This window comes from Triturus cristatus, chromosome 3_2, assembly GCF_964204655.1.
Source record: "Triturus cristatus chromosome 3_2, aTriCri1.1, whole genome shotgun sequence".
Classification (NCBI taxonomy): domain Eukaryota; kingdom Metazoa; phylum Chordata; class Amphibia; order Caudata; family Salamandridae; genus Triturus; species Triturus cristatus.
Window position 1 is genome coordinate 273343740 of NC_140584.1, and position 11610 is coordinate 273355349.

Below are 11610 nucleotides of genomic sequence, written 5' to 3' on the forward strand. Positions count from 1 at the left end.
AAGTTGAACTAATTCTGCCCACTATGTCAGTATTTCCAGCTAAGGGTGAATTATGTGTGAGAAAAGTTGGTTCCATACATATGGGCCATAGTAAATGTGTTACTACAGTAGAATATAGTGATCAAGGTAAATCTTCATTTAGAGCTTCCCGCCATTCTTACTTCATATGTGGCCAGACGGCATATATGCGTCTGCCTCTAGATTGGGATGGTACCTGTTACATAGCATTCCTTTTGCCACCTGTTTTCCTAGCTCCCCCTGATTATTATCGAAATGTTCATTTAGTACACAATAGAGAGCGAAGAGATCTCCCAGTTGTCGATTATACTGAGACAGCATGGGACAAATATGTAGATTTCAATAAAGGTATCTTTCCCTATATAGGTACTATATCAAATAGTAAGCTGATACGCAGACTCACCAAGACTCTTGAAGCTGTAGTAAACGAGACTATAGCCGCCCTAGGCAATCTGACAGAGGAACAATCAGCGATGAGAATTGTAGTTCTCCAGAATCGTCTTGTCCTTGACGTCATCCTGGCCGATAGGGGCGGAGCTTGCAGGGTCATCGGATCCAGCTGCTGCATATTCATACCAGAAAATTCGCCATCTGTATATAAAGCTATAACACGCCTTCATAAGATTGTAAGCCAGATACACGAGAATCCAGGCACTTGGACGTGGTCCGGGTGGTTTTGGAGTGTGATATCAGCCTGGGGATGGAGAGTTCTATCCTTCCTAGGTATTGGCCTTCTCATACTATTCAGTTGCTGTCTATGTCTACAATGTGGACCAGCGATCTGTGGTCTGTGTGCCACATCGTGTATTCCACCACCAAGATTTCATTCAAGATCACGGAAGAAGAAGGAAGAAGAAATGATGCTCCATGAACAAATCAATGGAATGATGAAGATTGATGTCTCTTGAAGGGCAAGAAGGGGACAAGGAGGGAATGTGGAAATGTGGATTTTTCTGATCAGTTATGTCCCCTATCTTGGACCCCAACGGTTCTATATGCATGTTACAAGTACATGTATGTTCCCTCCAGTTCCAGTTTCTAAGACGCAAATATATGTGTGTCTACCGTCGACATGTTCTCTGTCAGATCCGCCATCAATGGGCTGGATATTCGATTCCTAAGTATAAAAGACCACCGACTTTATATGGCTAAGTTACTCCATTTTTACAGTTCAGGCAAGTAGGCCCGATTCTGTCCTCAAAGCCTTTCCCTGCTCTCTGCCTCTGACAGCTTCAGCTTGAGCTTGCATCTGTGACCATGAACTTTGTCTCATTCTCTGCGCGGCTCACGAAGCCTGACATCAGCCTATTCTCTGCCAAGAGCTGTATTTCACCTTCGAATTATCTGCTTCCCCCTCAGCCGATGCATTCCTGCCTAGTAGTTTAAGTAAACATTCTTCCAGTTACCAAGCAAAAGGCCCGGCTTCTCTGTCTTCATGCAAGTAATTCATAGCCCTGTTACCATGGAAAGTTTCTGCCCCTTGCATCTCATATAGACACTTAGACGCTTGTACACGCACACAGTCAGTATAGACTAGATTCTGTCCGAGAGTCCTTCCCTTGTGGATAACACAGTTCTTTAAACATAGGATATTAGATATGATTTGGGATTAGGTTGACCCCCCAGACTTCTCGTCTCCACATGTAGAGCTAAATGTCAAGTCCCCTTCACCTCTAATTGCACGTCTATCACACGTCATGCTGCTGCGCGCGCATCTATGCCAAGTATTATCTTATAGATCCACCTATGTCTGATAATCCTGACCAATCATGTTTCTCTTATTCCTTATTACGCCTAGTTTCGATTACATACCTGTCATGTCACTCTTCTTATCAAATGTTACGCCTTCTACATTCATTTCATTGTAATATACTTATTATAAAAATGCATGTCTGTCAATAAAGTATTGTACTTCACTTCCTGAACCCTCGTGGTGACGGAACCTGAAGGCCGCGACTCGAGTCGGCCATTTTGAATGGAATAAAGCCCATTTAGAAAACCTCTTATACCACGGATTCTGCCTCTTGTTATTTTGAGCTATTTTACTTTATTTTAAGATTCCGTATGAAATTCAGTCCGGTAAAGAAGATATTATTTACCACATTTTCAGTATTTCTTTATTTCAACAGTCAGGGCCATATTTATGGCCAAATCACGAAGTGCAGCGTAGCAAGTCATATACTGCGTTGCACTGCATGACAGGGAAAGGGCAGGAAAGTGCTATATTTAAGACAGTATGGTACATCCCTGACCTTTCCCTTGCGATGACGAATTTTTGGCAGCCTAGCTCCAATGCAGGCACCCTTGCACTGTGGAAATGTGGATTTTTCTGATCAGTTATGTCCCCTATCTTGGACCCCAACGGTTCTATATGCATGTTACAAGTACATGTATGTTCCCTCCAGTTCCAGTTTCTAAGACGCAAATATATGTGTGTCTACCGTCGACATGTTCTCTGTCAGATCCGCCATCAATGGGCTGGATATTCGATTCCTAAGTATAAAAGACCACCGACTTTATATGGCTAAGTTACTCCATTTTTACAGTTCAGGCAAGTAGGCCCGATTCTGTCCTCAAAGCCTTTCCCTGCTCTCTGCCTCTGACAGCTTCAGCTTGAGCTTGCATCTGTGACCATGAACTTTGTCTCATTCTCTGCGCGGCTCACGAAGCCTGACATCAGCCTATTCTCTGCCAAGAGCTGTATTTCACCTTCGAATTATCTGCTTCCCCCTCAGCCGATGCATTCCTGCCTAGTAGTTTAAGTAAACATTCTTCCAGTTACCAAGCAAAAGGCCCGGCTTCTCTGTCTTCATGCAAGTAATTCATAGCCCTGTTACCATGGAAAGTTTCTGCCCCTTGCATCTCATATAGACACTTAGACGCTTGTACACGCACACAGTCAGTATAGACTAGATTCTGTCCGAGAGTCCTTCCCTTGTGGATAACACAGTTCTTTAAACATAGGATATTAGATATGATTTGGGATTAGGTTGACCCCCCAGACTTCTCGTCTCCACATGTAGAGCTAAATGTCAAGTCCCCTTCACCTCTAATTGCACGTCTATCACACGTCATGCTGCTGCGCGCGCATCTATGCCAAGTATTATCTTATAGATCCACCTATGTCTGATAATCCTGACCAATCATGTTTCTCTTATTCCTTATTACGCCTAGTTTCGATTACATACCTGTCATGTCACTCTTCTTATCAAATGTTACGCCTTCTACATTCATTTCATTGTAATATACTTATTATAAAAATGCATGTCTGTCAATAAAGTATTGTACTTCACTTCCTGAACCCTCGTGGTGACGGAACCTGAAGGCCGCGACTCGAGTCGGCCATTTTGAATGGAATAAAGCCCATTTAGAAAACCTCTTATACCACGGATTCTGCCTCTTGTTATTTTGAGCTATTTTACTTTATTTTAAGATTCCGTATGAAATTCAGTCCGGTAAAGAAGATATTATTTACCACATAATGGCGCCCGAACAGGGACACTTTCTCATCTCACGCGCCGGCGGTGCGTTGCAGGCCCGGTCTCCTGCCACAGCTGGACGGACCATAAACGCGTACCAGCAGGATTTCCTGTAAGCTCCCTCCGGTCAAGCGGGGGCGACTGAGGCTGCGATCAACCCAGACGAGGCGGTGAGAAGTGCGAAGTATCCCGACCAGAGCCTAGCTGAGAGAGCAAGATCCGAGGTATACAGAGGCCCACCAGGTCTTTCGAAATCCCGATGTCCAGAGGGTCCGCTGTCCGCAGTTATCGAGTCCTGTCCATTCTCTGAGGCCTTCCGTTTCAAGGAGCTACTCGGTGAGTACCATCGCCGGGGAGGCGTGTTGACGCGCACATAGGTTGTGCCGGTCAAGACGGATTTTGGGTACACAAATCCGGTCTGCACTGTTTAGCAGTGTATATGTACTGTTTAGCAGTATATCAAGTATTCCGAAGTATTCAGTTATTGTCAAGAATTCAGCGTGGTGATTAGTTAGGCAGGCTGTCATCATTGTCGATCATTGTTACAATGTTTAATGTTCAATGTTTAAAGTGTTCAAAATATTGTAGTATGAATGACTGTTCATTGTTCACTGTTCATTTATTGTGTTTTTCGTATTAAGAAAATTCAAGAGTAAGTATCAGATCAGTTGTAAATATGCCGCTCTTCTCGAAGTTAAGACAGATTACTACCAGAAAAGGGGTGCTTGAAGAAGCAGTTCCTATTCCTCCTAGGGACACTCCAGGGCATTTTATGTACCATAAACATGGCTTAGATGCCATATTGTTTCTTGATCTATGGGTAGATTATACCAAGGGATTGCCGGAAAGTCAAAGGTGGCCCGTAGCGGGAACCTGGGATGCAGAATGCATCATGAAAGTGGAGGAAGAGTTATGGAAAAGAAAGGTCAGACAGTCACAGAAAGACGCTGTTGAGTTATGGCGTAAAGAATCTCATAGACGAACAGAAAAAGCACGTAGACAAGAAGAGAGGAGTAAAGAAAGTTCAAATAAAGTTCAAGAAAATCTATTAATTAAGGAAGGTATCCGAGTGAAATCAGAACAAGTGAATAGACAAAGAAATGCTCTTATGAATGGTATGTATCCCCTTCTCGCCGAAGGACTACCTAAAGCTGTTACAGAAATACCAAAAGACTTGCCACCCCCATTATTTCCAATTAAGGTACATCCAAAGGGGCTTCCCAGAACCGCAGAAGATGTTTTTCTTTCCTCATATCTAGATGACGCAGCTCCCGAGTATGCTAACGCCACACCACATAGACCGTCTGGCGGAGGGGTTCAACGTCAGGATCAGGTATCTGTCCCCGTGCAACAGCAAGTCCCAACACAAGCTTCGGCAAGCACATCTGTTTCCGCATCTGTCTCCGCAGTCGACTCTACAGGGGTATCGACACCCATAGTTGCTGTGTCACGTTCAACGAACCCATTTCACACCCGACGCCCCAGATGGGGCCACGGGAGGGGCTAGCAATACCTTCACACCACCTAGAATAAATAAACTTGTCTTTCAAGAGTCAGCACATTCACGTACACCTAAATTCGTAAGTGAACGTACGCTTAAGGAACTTCTTGTAAATTGTAGATATGACCCGGTGGTTGGTAAAGAGGACGAAATGGTCCTGGCATCATTACGTATTAGGCGAGCCGCAGAGTATTTAGCGAGGTTACCAGGGATGACTACACATCTGGATAACATATATCATTTTGTTCAAACAGGACGAGATCCAGGATGTATTAACAGAGCTATGGAATTCCAGAAAGTAGAGATACAGGGGGAACTGTTACGTTTCCTCATAAACTGTGTAATCAGAAATCAAGATCGTTCGGGGGTAGACCCAAATGCAATGCTTATTCTTACAAGATGGAGTCAGAATATATCAGAAGGGAGACACGATAAGCAAAATTGTATAATAGCCATGTGCCGAAAAATACGTAAAGAAATAGAGCGTATTCATGAAGAAAGATTGGGAACAGACGAGTTTGAGCAGGATGAAGTGTCCGAATCAGGGAATTCCGCAAGACAGTCAGAGACCATAGCCTATGTAGGCAGAGGAAGATCCTGTGAAAATACTAGATGTTTTTCTGATCCCATACACTCTGTATGTCCAAATAATAGCAGAACGTATCCGACGCCTGTAATAAATCTGAAATCTCCTGAACATTCGTTTCAAGCCGTCAGTGGGGATGCAGTAAACTACCTTTAAAAGTCAGCTTCTGGGCTGCGTGCATCTTAATTTCTACATCGCAGAGGCTCCTCATCTTATCTGGCCCAGCCGTGCTTCGTCCAAGGCAGCTTTACTTTCTTTTACAAATGCAATCAGAGAAATCTGCAGGCAAGAAGGCAAGGGGGGCCTAGAATCCTGTTTTGAAGGGTCCTGTGTTTGTTCTAGATTTTAAAAGTTATGTTTTGTATTGCTTTAAGTGTACCGTTTATACTCAAGTGCCAAAGCACCTGGGTTTCTTTCTCACAATTTCCTCTACAGCCAGTTCAACTTGTTTGATGAGCAGGGTTGTTCCTGGTTATATACCAGGCTGCAATGACTATAGAAAAAGCCTATATCTATTAAAAGACGGTGCCACTTAAATTTAATAAAGTGAAAACGTTACAGTCGCAGCAATACAAAAACACACATTGTACAGTTGAAAACACAAGACTTCTTGCACAAGTTATCTGGGCATTCTTTCAGTTCAAACTTATCTCATCCTCCTTATATGCTCACAAACACCTCCTCCCTTATAGTGTTGTCATATTTCTTAGAATAACTGGGGATGCGATGTGGCCAAATGGGCAGAACTGCCTACTTTGGAACAGCAGAACTGGCTTGTCTTCGAGTTGCAGGGTCAGCTCAACATCCTGTGAATCTGGGCAACTCACTTATTTTCCTCACATCTCTGCATTAACATGAATTGGCACACAAATTAAGCATCTTTTTAGATGCTCTGATTGATCACATGGTGCACAGTTCTTCATATTTTAATAATTTTCCTGCTCTGACTTTCATAGCACTAACAAAATGTGCCAGGTATTCAAATCAATAGTAGTAGCAATTGTTATCCCTGTGAGAAATTTGGCTTAATTTTGTGGAAACTTTCCACTTTTTTCCACCTGTAAAGTTAAGTAAACAAAAGGAAATTGTTTCTGCTCCATAGATCAAGCTTCAGTGAACTGACTACCTGCTTGTCAAATGGCATCCATTACATCTGACACTAATGCAGAAATAAAGTTCACCCCCTTAGTCATTTGTCACACATGCATTCTTAAACTGCAACTGCGCTCTAACATGTTTTGAAAATTAACAAAGCCTATCCACCTGGGATCACTGGACCTTCTATCAATGTGATGGGTGATTTGTACTTCAAAATGCACTATTCTCCATTAATTAATTTGGAAATATTATCGAGGACGACCTGAACACCCACACATATAATTGTATTTCAAGCATATTCACATATTCCTTTCTTACTAAAGGCTGCATTTTATTGTCCCTTTAAAAAAAGATTCTTGAAAGAAGCATGAACTCATAATTTATATTTTGTATACTCCGAAGCCAGTCTTACTTTTTTATTGTATTTTTCTCTTTTGGCAAATGACCCCACCACTCTCAGCCCGATCACCAGTGCGGACCTTGGTCATTCTGCAGACTGTACTTTTGGCCCCCCAGCAATTGTTTGTGGATACCCATGCTTTAAATCATATGCTAGTACAGGTACCCATAAATTCAGAGATGTACAAATAACCACTGCTCCTAAACCCCATATCTTGTGCCCATTTCAGAAATACATAGGTTTCTTTGATACCCATTTCTCACTCTACATATTTACCCATATGAATTGGCCTAGCCATGGTACACAATTAAGAACCAATGTACGATGAAGCTCATTTGTTAGGTCTGGGTACCTTGGGTTCTTGGAGAACCTACAAACCCTTTATATCCCTGCAACCAGCAGGGTCTAGGGGACATAACGGCGTATGACTTTTGTAAATCAGCCATAGTGGCAAAACCTTACAGATGAAAACATTGTCACTAATGGCCATTTTTTCCTACTCATTTTCAGTATTTCTTTATTTCAACAGTCAGGGCCATATTTATGGCCAAATCACGAAGTGCAGCGTAGCAAGTCATATACTGCGTTGCACTGCATGACAGGGAAAGGGCAGGAAAGTGCTATATTTAAGACAGTATGGTACATCCCTGACCTTTCCCTTGCGATGACGAATTTTTGGCAGCCTAGCTCCAATGCAGGCACCCTTGCACCATGGTGCAATGGTCCGTGTGCTACCTGCAGGCAACCTTCCTGCACAAAACAATTCTGAGAGGCATATTCCTCTTTCTTTGTGTGATGCACAATGCAGCACACATAGAAAGAGGAAGAAACAAGGAGAAATTAAGATATTTCTCCTCATTATGCCTCCTCTGGGAAAGTGTAAGATTTTGGTGCATGCCCATGTTTACAAATTCTTGTGAATCTAGTGATGTGACAAAATCCATGCTAGTTGCATGGAAACACCCATGCAACACCCATAGAACACCTTCCCAGGGCAGATTAATGTAACTCAATGATTTGCACTGCGTTGCTTTATTCCAGAGTTTTGAAGCCACTCAGAGCCACGCAAAGTGATTTTGCGTGGGTTCAGAAATCTGACTTCGAGGTTTGAATCACTCATGTACCATGTTGTCTTGTGCAAACGTGAAGCAACCCTCTCATTAAAATGCCCCTGAGTTTCTTTGGAAAACCCTTGAGGGACCTACACATATGACCCCTTGCTGAATTTGGAATTTTGTCTAATTTTCAGAAATCTATAGCTGTTCTGGATCACCCATGGGTTTCACACTGGTTTCCACCACAAACTGGATGTAGGTTAAGAGCACAAAAAATAGTAAAATTGGGATACATCTTATAAAAATGCCAAAATTGTGGTAAGAATTGTTTTGGTTATTCCTCTGCATGTTCCTGAAAGCTGGGAAAATGGTGACTTTTGCGGAGCAAACAGTTCGTTGAAGCCATTTTTAGGAGAAAAAACAGACACGTTTATCCAGAGCACTTTTTTCCCTATTTTTCCTCAAAATGTTTCTATATTTTTCTTTGCTATATTTTTCCCATGCCCACCAAGGAAATCCAAAAACCCTAGAAAAAAGCGAAGGAACCGTAAGCATGAAATGCAGGGCAGGGGGAGGGGAAGGCCCAGCAGTTAAGAGGTTAGGACCAAAAAGATTTTAGGTATTTTTGGAGGCTGCGGTAAGAATGAGAAGGGATTGAGGGGCATATTATCAAGGGCCGGCGATTAATATCGCAAAGCGCGCTTAGCGCTTGCATATTTATCGCCGGCTATCTCTGGAATTTATCCCCCGGTTGGCGCGTTATCAACAACGCTTATCACCGAGGCGATAAAAATTCCAGAGATAGTTGGGATATCGCCATTTTCCATGGTGGAAACGGCGATATCCTAGATGATAGGGCCTGTGGTCTTAGCCACAGAATCCACCCACCATGTTAGGTATGCCTTAGTCAGGAATTCAACAGACGTTAAATTCCTAGGTTAAGGCATACTTAACGCGATTTTAAATATCGCTAACCCTCCTTGATAATATCGCGAAGCTGCCTTCGCGATATTATCCCATGTTGTTTTCACAGCCTCTTTTGCATCTCATTATCGATGCGAGGCTAGGCGTGTGAAAAAAGGGCGATACGTCAAGGAATTACGCGCTAGCGTGCCCTTGATGATAATGTGATAATATTATCGCTGCTTTTCGCCTGAAAACGGGCTCTAAAGCGGCGATAATATTATCGTCGCCCCTTGATGATATGCCCCTGAATGAGACCAGCTGGAGTAAGTTTGTGAACAACAGTGGCCAAGCCTGTAGTAGGGAGAAGGGAAACTCTCTAAGGGGCATATCAACAAGGGCTTTATCTCTGCTTTTTTGGCTTTAAAAGCCAAAAAAGCAGAGATAAAACTAGCACCCTATCAACAACAGCGTGCTAACATGCAAATTTGCATGTTAGCACCCTTTTACTCTACGCTTCCCCTTGCATCTCTAATGAAATGCAAAGGGGGCGTTCCAGAGTAAAATAATAGGAGAAATGTCGCTAAGCGACATTTCTCCTATTATCAAGAATGTCGCTAACCCTGTTAGAGACAAAAAAAGCAGCGCTAACCGCGGTTAACGCTGCTTTTTTACGTCTGCTAATTTTCAGACTTAGCCATGATATCCTATGGAAGGAGGATATCATGGCTAAGTTTGCTTGTCCCTATCAACAAGGTAATGTGTGATTATCGCTGGGTTTCCAGCGATAATCTCACGTTAGCCTGTTAGCGTGTAGATTTTTATCGCTATCGAGATAAGCGTTGCTAATAGCACGCTATCTCAGCGATAAAAATTCACGCTAGCCGGCGATAATTATCCTCACGCTAATAGCGCTGAGCGATAATTGTCGCCGGTTGTTGTTGATATGCCCCTTAGTGGGGAGTAAAGGTTCCGGCATGCGAGAGGCTAGCAGGGTACAATGCTCCTGGAGTAACAGAGGCCTCAGCAGGAGTCAGGCAATAGACAGAGAGGCACTTGGTTAGGACGAAGCAGGGGCGTAGCAGTCAATAGTGAAACAAGTGCAGTAGCACCATGGACCAGAGGTACCCCACAGCCACAAGGCACCCTAATTAGTCCTTTTTTTATGATAAAACCAGGGGTTGGGGGTAACTTTCTTGCTTGCATTAGGGACCAACGCCTCTGGGAAGATGGTAGAATGAAGGGAAATGTTGAGGTGGAATATTAGATAAACATGGGGCAGGGCCAGGAGAGAGGCCATGCAGTTTAAATCAGCTTCTCTCCTTCCCCTGGGCAAGAGGATGATTGGAGCGAGGAGTAAAGAGAGAGGAAGCTTGGAAGCAGAGATCAAAGGACAGAGTGAAAGGCAATCCAGCTTCACTCAATAAACAAAGTCGAAGTCAATGAAATATAAGCTGGAAGCAATTTTTCATTAACTGCAGCCTAAGCCCGGGATTGATTGGCCGTCCCGAGGGGATATAACATTACTAATAGCACTTTGGTTATTTCAGTAAACAAATATTGTATGGCCTGCGTGGCGCACCAAGCCCGCTGGAGTGATTCAAGTGAGAGAGTCGCTGGAGTGTACCGGTGAGAGTGCCGTCAGCATCAATTGCGCATTCATTATGTTGCGGAAAAACACGTCGAAGGTGGCAAGCGTTCAGGGAAGCTGCAGTGAATCAGTGGCCAAAGGCACCGTTTAACCCATGCTGTCCTATTGGCTGAGACAGAGCAGGGCTACAAAATGGCGGGTAGCGACAAAAATCCCGCTCTGGAACTATACAGAAATAAAGAACAGCTTCAGTCGTGCCGGTGACATATGATATCACAGTGGTCTTCGTCAGTGGCGTAGCTAGGGGGGGGCGGTGGGGGCGTTCCGCCCCAGGCGGCACTATTTTGGGGGCGGCGGCCTTTGTAGTTTACTTGGGGACACTCACTGACACTACTGTCAGTCAGTGTAGCTATGCCTCTGGCTTTACTGCAGCTAAACAGGAAATTAATTTGAAATAATAATGAAGGAATGCGGATTAATACATTATTTTCCATCCATGCCTTCCTGCCTCCCCGAGCGCCTGACAATATTGAAAAGACAGGAACTCAGCGATGCAGCGGTCTCTCGGGCGTGCAGGAGGCAGCCACGCTTTAATGCAGCAGCAAACTACACCGCAGTGGAGGCTGCGCAATAGGCCTGAGCGGGAAAGTGCAGCGGGAGCGGTATTATGTGCAGGAAGGTGGACTTTATTTTACACTGTGCATACTGTAAATGGCGGCAGGAGCGGCGTTCGGAAGCATAGCTTCTGGCTTCCTTCCCAGCATGTCGCTGTAGGCACAAGCTTGGTGCGAGTTTTCTGAATCAAGTGCGTGTTATTTTTCACAACAGTTCCATGATGTATGCCAGCTCTGCTGCTCCCCGCAGTAAATTAAGATTTAAATATGTGCCCTCTGCGCTGGAGCAGGCTGAGTGTGCTACAATGTAGCAAATATGCCCGGGACCATGTTTCCTGCGTCCTGTGGCGCCGCGCGGCTTTCAG